The sequence below is a fragment of the Ovis aries genome, chromosome 9 (genome assembly GCF_016772045.2).
Source record: "Ovis aries strain OAR_USU_Benz2616 breed Rambouillet chromosome 9, ARS-UI_Ramb_v3.0, whole genome shotgun sequence".
In the NCBI taxonomy this organism is placed as follows: Eukaryota; Metazoa; Chordata; class Mammalia; order Artiodactyla; family Bovidae; genus Ovis; species Ovis aries.
The window spans coordinates 49,618,882-49,631,236 of record NC_056062.1 but is presented as its reverse complement, the minus strand read 5'-3'; the positions used below and the strand labels follow the sequence as shown (position 1 = coordinate 49,631,236).

Sequence of the window (12,355 nt, the reverse complement as noted above, 5' to 3'; positions counted from 1 at the left end):
TTCCTCTCTTGTCACGGGCAAAGATAGCATCCCGTAAGGAGAAAATCTACTATGGTCACTTACGGGTGAAATGTCACCTTCTTCATAGTGGCCCCAAAGGCCGGGCCATCCAGGTGTTTTTTGTTTAAATTGTAGTAAGATACACAAGTGGGCTTCCCCAGTGGCTCAGTGGTAAATAATCCACCTGCAATGCAGGAGACTTGGGTTTGATCCCTGGTTCGGGAAGATCCCCTGGAGGAGAGCATGGAAACCCACTCCAGTAGTCTTGTCTGGAGACTCCCCATGGACACGGGAGCCTGGAGGGATACAGTCCTCAGGATCACAAAAACTCAGATATGACTGAGGTGACTAAGCATGCACACACACACACAGATACACAGTTCAGATCAGTTAAATCACTCACTCAGTTGTGTCTGACTCTTTGCGACCCCATGGACTGCAGCACACTAACTCCATGCAAACTCATGTCCATTGAGTTGGTGACACCATCCAACCATCTCATCCTCTGTCGTCCCCTTCTCCTCCCGCCTTCAATCTTTCTCAGCATCAGGGTCTTTTCAAATGAGTCAGCTCTTTGAATCCGGTAGCCAAAGAATTGGAGTTTCAGCTTTAGCATCAGTCTTTCCAATGAATATTCAGGACGGATTTCTTTTGTTGGCCAAGTAATGTCTCTGCTTTTTAATATGCTGTCTAGGTTGGTCATAGCTTTTCTTCCAAGGAGCAAGCCTCTTTTAATTTCCTGGCTGCACTCACCATCTGCAGTGATTTTGGAGCCCCCCAAAATAAAGTCTGTCACTGTTTCCATTGTTTCCCCATCTATTTGCCATGAAGTGATGGGACTGGATGCCATGATCTTAGTTTTTTGAATGTTGATCTTTAAGCCAACTTTTTCACTCTCCTCTTTCACTTTCATCAAGAGATTCTTTCGTTCCTCTTCACTTTCTGCTGTAAGGATGGTATTATCTGCATATCTGAGGTTATTGATATTTCTCCTGGCAATCTTGAATCCAGCTTGTGCTTCATCCAGCCCTGCATTTCTCATGATGTACTCTGCATAGAAGTTAAATAAGAGTGACAATATACAGCCTTGACATACTCCTTTCCCAATTTGGAACCAGTCTGTTGTTCCATGCCTGGTTCTAACTGTTGCTTCCGGACTTGCATACAAATTTCCCAGGGGGCAGGTCAGGTGGTCTGGTATTCCTATCTCTTGAAGAATTTTCCAGTTTGTTGTGATCTACACAGTTAAAGACTTTGGCATAGTCAATAAAGCAGAAGTAGATGTTTTTCTGGAACTCTTTTGCTTTTTCGATGATCCAGTGGATGTTGGCAATTTGATCGCTGGTTCCTCTGCCCTTTCTAAAACCAGCTTGAACATCTGGAAGTTTGCAGTTCGTGTTCTGTTGAAGCCTGGCTTGGAGAATTTTGAGCATTACTTTGCTAGCGTGTGAGATGAGTGCAATCGTGCGGTGGTTTGAGCATTCTTTGGCATTGCCTTTCTTTGGGATTGGAATGAAAACTGACCTTTTCCAGTCCTGTGGCCACTGCAAATTTTTCAAAATTTGCTAGCATATTGAGTGTAGCACTTTCACAGCATCATCTTTTAGGATACACGAGTATGGTACAATTTACCATCTTGACCATTTTTAAGTTTCAAGTTCAAAAATTTTTTTTTCTGACCGCACTACATGGATTTGTGGGATTTTAGTTTCCTTACTTCCATCTTGGATTGAAACTGGGCCCTGGCAGTGGGAGCATGGAGTCCTAACCACTGGACCACCAGGGAATTCCCAAGTTTACAGTTTAATAGCATTACACATATTCACATCGTTGTGCAATCAGTCTCTAGACGTTTTTGTCTTGCAGAACTGAACTTTGTACCCTTTGAATAAATTCCCATTTCCTTTCCCCCCATCCTGGCCTCCCAACCGTCCCCTAACAACCAACATTCTACTTTCTGTTGCCATGAATTTGATTACTCTAGGTACCTCGTATGAGTGGACTCATACAGTATTTGTCCTTTTGTGACTTGTCTATTTCACTGAGCATCATGTCGTCAAGGTTCATCCCTGTCGTGGTATGTCTCAGAATTTCTTGTCTTTGTAGGGTGGAATAATATTCCATTGTATATCTATACCGAATTTTGTTTATCCACTCATCTGTCAATGGACATGTGGGTTTCTTTCACTTTTTCAGTCAGTCAGTTCAGTCGCTCAGTCTCTTTGTGACCCCATGGACTGCAGCATGCCAGTCCTCCCTGTCCATCACCAACTCCTGGAGTTTACTCAAACTCATGTCCACTGAGTTGGTGATGCCATCCAACTATCTTATCCTCTGTCATCCCCTTCTCCTCCTGCCTTCAATCTTTCTCAGCATCAGGGTCTTTTCCAATGAGTCAGTTCTTCACATTCGGTGGCCAAAGTATTGGAGTTTCAGCTTCAGCATCAGTCCTTCCAATGAATATTCAGGACTGATTTCCTTTAGGATGGACTGGTTTGATCTCCTTGCTGTCAAAGGGATGCTCAAGAGTCTTCTCCAACACCATAGTTCAAAAGCATCAATTTTTCGGTGCTCAGCTTTCTTTATAGTCCAACTCTCACATCCATACATGACTACTGGGAAAACCATAGCTTTGACTAGACGGACCTTAGTTGGCAAAGTAATGTCTCTGGTTTTCAATATGCTGTCTAGGTTGGTTGTAGCTTTTCTTGTGAACAGTGCTATGAACATAGGTTACAAATACCTCTGAGGCGCTGCTTTATTTTTAAATTTGTATTTATTTTTTTTGTATTTAGTTGTGTTGGGTCTTCATTGTGGTGCTCGAACTTCTCACTGTGGTGACTTCTCTTGCTGCTGGTGGGCTTTAAAGTACGGGCTCAGTAATTGTGGCACAGGGGCTTAGTTGTCCCAAGCCATGTGGGATCTTCCCAGACCAGGGATTGAACCTGTGTCCCCTGCACGGGCAGGCGGATTCTTTACCACCAGACCACCAGAGAAGTCCTTGAGACGTGCTTTTCATTCTTTTGGATATATAGAGAAGTAGAATTGCTGGATCATATGAAAATTCTATTTTTAATTTTTTGAGGGACTGCTCTACTTTTTCCATAGTGGCTGCAACATTTTACATTCCAGCATGCAGCTGTTTACAATAGCTCGCAGGTGTTCCAGTCTTTGAAATACCTGTTCTTCTAAGACTGAGGTATGCTCTTTAAATAACTTGTTTGAACTTAGAAATACAGAAACATTTTCTTTCTTTTCCTTTTTCATCTTCCCACCTCCCAGATTGTAGCTGGTATGGTTGCAAATGAATCTGGTTTTTGGAGATCTTATACAATGAGAAAATACTAGAAATCCCAAGGCTGATTAAGGAATCTGCTTCAGGCTACAACACTCCACTGCCTGGGAGGGCCAAGTAGACTGGCCTGGGGAATCCTACAATTGCGTGTATGTTTCTGTAGTCCACCATCTCCTCCTCCCTTCCTCTTAAGCTGACAGTGAACTGATCTGTGAAGTTTTTTTCTCCCTTCCGTAAAGCACTACTTCGTCCCTTCTAAGAGAAATAATTTCAAGTGGACAGTTCTTCATTGAGAACCCAGATTGTGCACCCTTTTTATCCTGTGGCTCTTGGAGCTAAAACCTAGAATTGCGAATGAAACTTGTTCCTGAAACCTCCATCCCAGAGAGGGGATCCTGCTGGCCCCTCTCTCCAGAATGCTCTGCGCTGCATCTGGAGCAGGTAAGGAGGGGTGGTTTCTGGCTTTCAGCTGGCCTCGGGAATGTCCTCGGGGACAGACTCCAGGCGGTGGTGGAGCAGGAAGTCTGAGCAGCTGGAGGAACTCTGGTTAGGGAATCTCCCCCGGGGCCACAGCTTTTGCTCCATCTAGTTCCTTCCGTGACAGCCAGATTCATTTCTTCACTCCCTGGCCAGGTTCTCTGTTTCCCCGGCTCACAGTCCGGGGTGGGCGGAGGTAGGAGAGTGGGGGGATGGCTTGAGGGGGCAGGGCAGGGCTGGGGGGAATCTCCCTCTACTGCTTCAGGAATGCTGAGGGCAGCAAGTTGGACTCCAAAGGCTGTCATGAGAAAAGCATCTTCGGTCCCCTCCTGGGAATGTGGCAAAGATCCTCTAGCATCCATCTTGCTGTAGCGCCCAGAAAAGTCTGACAATGCTGTTGCCAAAGTCAGAGCAAAGCCATAGAAAAGATTCTGGACAAGAGAAGCATCTATTTCTTCTTTCTCTTTTTCTTCTTCTCCTGAAAAAGATAAGCTTTCCACTGTCACTTCAAGACAGAAGAAAATGATGTGTTAGAGGTCCGATTCAACTTCTCTGTGTCTGCCTCAGTGCTCATTTTTTACAAAACGTGGTTAACTTTTGTTTTTCTTTCTTGACTTTCCAAGCCTGGTGAGATACTCAGAGGGGTTGGGAGGGCCAGCATTGGTGGAACAGCATCTATAGGTGCCTTACAAATTTTTCTGGTCTTTAGAACGTTATGTACTGGTGAGGTTGACTGGAGTAAAGTCTGCCAAGGGCATGTGAATACAAAATTCCTTTGCACTCATAATTCCTTTAGAAGCAATAGAGCAGGAAAACAACTCCTTTAATGCACACAAGATTTGGGAAAGTTCCTTTTTATTGCATGGATGAGATGGCCACCAGGTAATATGTGAAAAACACAAAGGTCATTCAGTCAACATTAATTGAGCATCTAACTGTGTGCTTGGCTCTATTTGATGTGCTAGGACTAGGACGGTTGAGATGAATAAACAGGATGGTTGACCTCAGATGTACAAATAATTGCAACATAGTAGATTCCATGGGGTTGCAGAGTCAGACAAGACTTTTGCGACTAAAACAAACTAAACAACAACAGATTTTTGTGTTATAATAAAATGACATATATATTTGTTCTTTGCCCCCAGTTCCTGGCATAGAACTCTTAAAACCTTTGGAATTTCAGGAGTGAAGTGTCTTTTGTTATTCATAACAAGCCCCTTTCAACTAAGCCTGAGTTTATGCTAATGAGGTGACTTGAAGTTGGCAGTTAGATGGTTTCAAGGAGGGGGTTGGCCTTGCCTAGAGGGTTGGGAAGTTTCAACTGCCATTCATCCCCTCCCACCAGCAACCTCTTGGGTAGGAAGAGGTGATGCAAATTGAGTTCATCAGTGGCAAATGATTTAGTCAGTCTTGCCTACATAATAAAACCACCATAAAAGTTCCTTTTCTTTTTGCCATACCATGTGGCTTGGGGGAATCTTAGTTCCTTGACCAGAGATCAAACCCCTCTGTAGTAGAAATACCGCATCCTAACCATTGGACTGACAAGGAATAAAAATTCTTTTTTTTTTTAACTTTTTATTTTGTATGATTTCCCAGGTGGCACTAGTGGTAAAGAACCTGACTGCCAATGCAGAAGACATGGGTTCAATCCCTGGATTGGGAAGATCCTCTGGAGAAGGAAACGGCAACCCACTCCAGTGTTCTTGCCTGGGAAATCCCATGGACAGAGGAGCCTGGTGGGCTACAATCCATGGGGTCGCAAAGAGTTGGACAGGACTGAGCGTCTGAGCAGGTTAGCCAATTAACAGTCTTGTGGGAGTTTCAGGAGAATAGCCAAGGGTGAAAATTTTGGAGCTATGAGATTTGGAGAGCCTTCAGGTGAGCGTATGCCTTGAATGCTGGGAGGGGGAGAGGTGTGTCCCCTCCGCATCCTTGATCTGTGCAAACTTTTCATCTGGCTGTTGATTTGTATCCTTTATAATAAACTGTTATCTTAAGTACAGTGTTTACCTGTGTTACGAGTTGTTCCAGCGAAGTAGCAAACCCAAGGGGGTGTTGTGGGAACCTGTGACTTTGGAGTCAGCTGGACAGATGTGTGAGTAACCTAGGGCTCCCATTTGCAGCTGGCATCTGAAGTAGGGGCAGTCTCGTGGGACTTAGCCTTTAACCTGTGGGTCTGTGCTCACCTTGAGAGGTGTCAGAATTGAAACTGAACTGTAGGACCCCCAGTTGGGGTCAGAGAGCTGAGAATTGCTATTGGAAAAACCAAACGGTTACAAACAAGGTCTCTGTTCTTAGCACCATGGCTATCATTACTGCTAGGCTGAACCCTATGAAATTGCCTTTTTTGTAAGTCAAAAACAATGGTCACAGCATTTTGATATAATTCAACCTAATGCCTTTTCTTTAGCATTTCTAATTGGTAGCAGGCACAGTACTGAGTGCTTTACATGCGTCTCCTTGAATATTCCTCACAATATTCTTGAGATCGGTACTACTGTTATTCCCAGTTTATACTTGAGGAGACTGAGACTTCCAGAAGCTAAGGAAAAGGCCGAGGATAAATGGCCAGTGAAGGGCAGACCTGGTTTTGAGCACAGGCTGTATGTCAGCAGACTCTGATATGCTCCTTTCCTTGGGCTGCCTTAGCAGAGTGCCACAGACTGGATGCTTTTTTTTTATTTTTGTTTTTTATTTTATTTTTTTACTTCTAAGTGCAGAAGTTTTTATTTTTTTTAATTTTTATTTATTTTTTTTCTTTTTACTTTATTTTACTTTTCAATACTGTATTGGTTTTGCCATACATTGACATGAATCCACCATGGGTGTATACAAGCTCCCAATCCTGAATTCCCCTCCCACTTCCCACCCCATATCATCTCTCTGGATCATCCCCATGCACCAGCTCCAAGCATCCTGTATCCTGTATCGAACATAGACTGGCACTTCGTTTCTTACATGATAGTATACACGTTTCAATGCCATTCTCCCAAATCATCCCACCCTCTCCTTCTCCCTCAGAGTCCAAAAGTCTGTTCTACACAAATATTAGGAATGAGAGTAAAGTTTAATAATAGTTCACATGTTAAAAAGAGTAAATCTATGATGAGTACATTTCTTTGTGTACCAAATGAAAAGACACACAGGGACTTCCCTGGTAGTCCAGTGGTAATCCAATCTGAAATGCAGGGGATCGAATGTCTGATCCCTGGTCTGGGAACTAAGATCCCACTTGCCACAGGACAGTTAAACCTGGGAGCATCCAGGAAAGATCCCACATGATGTAACAAAGATCCTGCATGCTGCAACTAAGACCTGACACAGCCAAATAAATAAATACAAATAAATATTAGAAAAAAGAAAACAAATACAATGAAGTGAAACTTAAATACATATACAAGGCAATTTTTTGTGCACTAAATATAACACATTATTTATAAATAAATGTACAGCATGTGGGATCTTAGTTCCCCAACCAGGGGTCGAACCCATGCCCTCTGCAGGGGAAGCACGGAATCTTAACCATTGCACCATCAGGGAAGTTCTTTTTATGTTTCTTTAAAAATATATTTATTTGGCTGCTCCAGGTCTTAGCTGTGGCATGTGAACTCTTGGTTTTGGCATGTGGGATCAAGTTCCCTGACCAGGAATCGCCCTCAGACCAGTTGGATTGGGAGTGTGGAGTCTTAGCCACCAGGGAAGTCCCCCTTTTATGCATTTTTGACAAAGAGGTTTATATTCTATATTAAATCATAAGATAAAAGAAGTTATAGATGGTTTTTGTTAAATGTATTCTCTCAGAGTTTCAGAGGCTAGCAATCTGAAGTCAGGGTGTTGACAGGCTTGATTCCTTTTTGCTGGGCTCTGGGGGGAAACCTGCTGCCCCTTTCTTCCTCGCTGTCCTTGCTGGCCGTCCTCGGCATTCCCTGGCTTGTAGCCGCGTCCCTCCCAGCTTTGCCTTTGTCATCACACAATCTTCTCCCCGTAGGTTTCCATCTTTCTCAGAAGAACTCCAAGTGATTGGACTGAGGGTGTCCCTTCTTGTAATACGAACTCATCATGATTACATTTGCAAAGCCCCTATTTCCAAATATGGTCACATTTACAGGAACTAGGGGGTTGGGGGAGAAGGAAATGACAACCCACTCCCGTATTCTTGCCTAGAGAATTCCATGGACAGAGAAGCCTGGTGGGCTGCTGTCCATGGGGTCTCACAGAGTCGGACATGACTGAAGCGACTTAGCATGCGTGAATGCACTGGAGAAGGAAATGGCAACCCACTCCAGTATTCCTGCCTAGAGAATCCCAGGGACAGGGAAACCTGGTGGGCTGCTGTCTATGGGATCGCACAGAGTTGGACACGACTGAAGTGACTTAGCAGCAGCAGCAGCAGCAGGGGGTTAGGAGTTCAGGACATTATTTTTTGGGGGGTGGGGGGACACATTTTGATCCACACAACGTTGAGCTTCAGTGGGGAATCTATGGTTTCAGGATGCTGCATGCCTGTGTTGCTGCCAGGATTCCAACCTGCCCATTGGCCTCCTGAATCACGCATGCCCTTTACAGAACCAGGCTAGCTGGGGTGACAGTGTGGGTACAGGCAGAGGGCTGGAAAGGAGGAGCCAGGCTCCTCCTCTGTGGGGGAGGGGAGGCTGTCGAGGAATCCAGGTGGACCACCCAGGACGTGTGGGCAAGGCAAGGGGGCATTTTTCATGGCTGTTGTGAACACACATCTCTCCCTGCAGTATGGTTTAAATCACCTTGACAGGAAAACCTCAAACGGAGAATCTGAGCTGAAGATGCTTTGTTTTTCTTGCTAATCAGTTCTCTTGCTTTCAGTGAGTGGTTAGAAAGATTTCAACATTTGACAGCTGAAAAGCTTGTTGGAAGCTCTTGGAAGACATCTTGGGAATGCTTTACAGAAATGCAGAAAGTTAAATGAGAACTAGAGACCCAGTGAGTAGAATTCATAACTGCATATCCTCAATACTTGTCCAAAGAGACAGGGAAATGTGTTAAGCACTGTTGTATGGTAGAAACTGCAAGGCCCAGGAAGAGTCACGAGAGAGTACCTAGGCCTGTGGTCACAGACAGCTCCGGCCTTGACTCCTGGGAGAACTGGGGAGTCCCCGGATATTCATCTTGACCTTGGGGACCTGCCTGGAGTAGATCTTGTGTAAGAGTTCAGTACTTGAGGGAACCAGAGAGGAGACTGTCTCATTGAGCAGACTGATAGAAGTTGGTTCTGTCCCATCTTTCTTGGCAAGTCACAAGGAGTTCACTTGAACTAACAAGTATCCATTTGGTGATACTTGGAAAGCACTTTGGTTTTCCCCCGGGTTCTCATGAAACATGGCCTCGCGCACTTAAGCAAGTCATGCTTCTGAGACCAAGCCAACAAAATGGTCAGACCACAGTCTCCAGCCTTCATGTAGAAATTCTCCTCTGGTCATTTCAGCAATGACTCAGTTACTAGGAGCCCAAGTACTCGGGTAGATAGCCACCATGTGCTATCTGTTAACACTGCCCTTCACCTTCTGGGCCTCTGCCCCAGGGCTGGCCACACAGACTCTTTTTCTTGGGCCAGACGGAGGTTTCTTAATGTGACTCAGACTGGAGATTAGGCCCAGGCAGAGGAGATAATTGTTTCTAGTCTGGTTTCTCCTTGGGAGGAGGAAGTTCCCGTCGGAACTTTGCTCAGACGTCACCCCTTATGACTCTCCCCTCAGTTGCTCTCTCACGTTCCCCGGGTTTTGAGCCCTGGACCTTCTCATTCTGTGCTTCCCCACTCCCAGTTTCCGTCCAGAGTCCCAGCACCCACTTCTCTCCTGGGAGCCAGCTCTAATGTCCCCCTTTCTGTTGGGGATGGATTGTCAGCTCGAATGCAGTTTTTCTGAGATTCCCTGCTGGTTCTGCTGTTCCCACTTAGAAAAGGCCTGGCTCTGTCTGACTTACTTCACTTAGTGTGATAATCTCTAGGTCTGATATTCAATGTCTTCTGAGCTTCCCAGGTGGAACAGTGGTAATGAATCCACCTGCCAATGCAGAGATGCTAAAGATGCGGGTTTGGTCCCTGGGTTGGGGAGATCTCCTGGAGTAGGAAATGGTCACCCACTCCAGCATTCTTGTCTGGAAACAGAGGAGCCTTATGGGCTACAGTCCATGGTGTCTCAAGGAGTGGGACATGACTGAACACAGCAGTGTATAATGGAAAATCATAGGAATAACTACATCTAGGCCAGCTAGAAGTCCAATGTGCTATCCATTGTGCCACACAGCCAGCTAAGGAAAAGCATATGAAAAAGAAGATACATAGGTGTGTATACTGAGTCACTGCTATACACCTGCAACTAATGCAACACTGTAAGCCAACTAGGCTTCAATTTAAAAAAATTTGTAAGTTAAAAATGAAAACAGGGACTTCCCTGGAGATCCAGTGGTTAAGACTCCGTACTCCCAATGCACAGGGCATGGATTTGATCTCTGGTCAAGGAATTATTAATAGATCCCACATTGCCACACAGTATGGCCCAAAGATTTTTTTTTAAAAAAAGTAAATTAAAAAGTAAAATCAAAACTAAAAACAACCTGGCTTTTGACTCGAGAGGCTCCAGTCACTTGAGCCTAAGCCAGATCTTGTAGGCAATCAGCTGTTCGGCCTTACAGAGTTCTCCTACCTCCTAAACTCTCACTGTGTTATTTTCCAGTCTCACTGCCAGGCTGGCTCGCAGGCCCGTCACCGCTCAGCATCACAGCTTCCCTCCTGACCGCTCTCCTGGCTCCCAGCAGCTCAAAATTTTTACAACTTGATTGATGCTCTTAACTCCCCAACTCTGCTCCTGTCACTTCCCTGCAAAAAAACCTTCCTGGGCTTCCCTCTTCTCCATCAAATGAAGCACCCCTTCCTCCTCCCAGAATGAAGGCTTCTTTTCAAAATGGGCCTTTTGTCATGGGGTTGCGTGGCACTCCCTTCATATGTTCTGTTTCAGGCATGATGAATATTATATTTGTTTTTCAACCTCTGGGCCTTTCCTGATCATTTATCCCTTGCAGTGTCCACGCTCTCACCCTCATCTGTTGCATCACCAACCTGCAGGGCTTCTCTCAGGTGCCTCCCCACCTCACTAAGACCTTATCACACCTGAGGTTAATCTGTGGTACATGCCCAGAAAGGTACATGTACTTGAACTTGTGTGCAAACTGTATGCTACTTGAGTCCCTGGGCCTAGTAGATGCCTGGTTTATCTGTTAAACTGAGTGTGGACAAATGCTGGCTTGATGCTCCACACCCCGTCCCAGCCACTTCTGGCCCATTACAGCCTCGCTTTCTCTACTCTTTTTAATCAGACACAGGCAATAAATTTGGCATGGAAAGAACTACCCCCCCCACCCCCCGACCAGCCCCCACTGATTTTATATTTTGTTGGAGGCAAAAGCAAATTTCCAAGATTCAGGTCAACACCAATTTCAAATTCTTTCTGCCAGCTGGAAAAGAACACTTTGAAAAAGACATTTGACTTTTTTTCTTCAACTTGGGGAAAAATTTGAAAGCTGTTAGCCTTTCAAGGAAACAGGATACTTAAAAAACAACAACAACAAAAACCCACCCACCAGCCTGGCTTTATGTAATTCAATCCTGTCAAGCTCATCTAATCTTTTGTGACAGAACAACAGACCTGGTAGATCAAGGGGGGATACAATAGTTGGAATTTATCTTTGCTGCCTTTGAAACTTTTGATTCCTGGGTTCCACTCAATATGATTATCATTAAACTGCTTGAGAGGTTAGAGAGAACCAGTTCTAGCTAGGGGACAGAAGTGGCCTCCCTAGGGGGTCAGCCTTGAGCCCAGTTGCCCTAAACAGTGCCTAAAAGGGCCAGACAACAGAAAAAGGTAACATATTCCAAGTCAGCATTAATCTCAAAGTGGAATTGGGGGTGTCAATGAATAATCAGCCAGAAAAGCAGCCTTGGCAGTTACTTAAATGATCAACAGAAGTGGGCAGGGTTGACTAGAAGAGAGTTCACTTTTGGGGAGAAGAGCATCATTAATGTACCTAATAGCTTAAGAACAGGAGATGGGAGTCAAGCAGTGCAACAGGTAGGAATCCTGCAGCCCTGAGCTTGCACTGACTCAGTCCCCTTCCCAACTTCACAGCTAAAGATGGGAAAGAGAATTTGGATGATATTCAAGGAAGAGGCACAGAGGTAATTCAACTAAGGCTGGGACATGGGAATTGAAGACTTATACCAAAAAGTTAAGTGAATTTTGTTTATTGAATTTAGAGACGGACAGCCTTGTCAGGGCAACAACAAACAGGAATAGAAAAGGGTTTAAATGACAACATATGAGAAGAAAATTAAATGTAGGGCAGACTTGCTTTAGTCTTAAGGTTGATAAGTGGGTTTTAGAGTATTGGAACAGGTATCTGTTCCAATAGGATGGTTGGAGGGTGCTGGGAGTTAACTGACAGGCACACCTGGAGAACCACTGAAAATATGGCTCCACCTCATGTTGTTATATGAGGTTTACTTCAAAGCACAGTTGACTCTTGAATAATGTATGTTTGAACTGTGCCAAT

The 12,355-nt window shown here is 44.7% G+C and overlaps 1 long non-coding RNA gene across 1 annotated transcript in view; it reads left to right on the top strand.

Annotated features, from left to right (window-relative positions):
* The window catches only part of LOC132657218 (uncharacterized), a 58,864-nt gene that overhangs the window by 20,580 nt on the left and 25,929 nt on the right, over window positions 1-12,355 (top strand). The gene's annotated exons all lie outside the window — the stretch shown is intronic.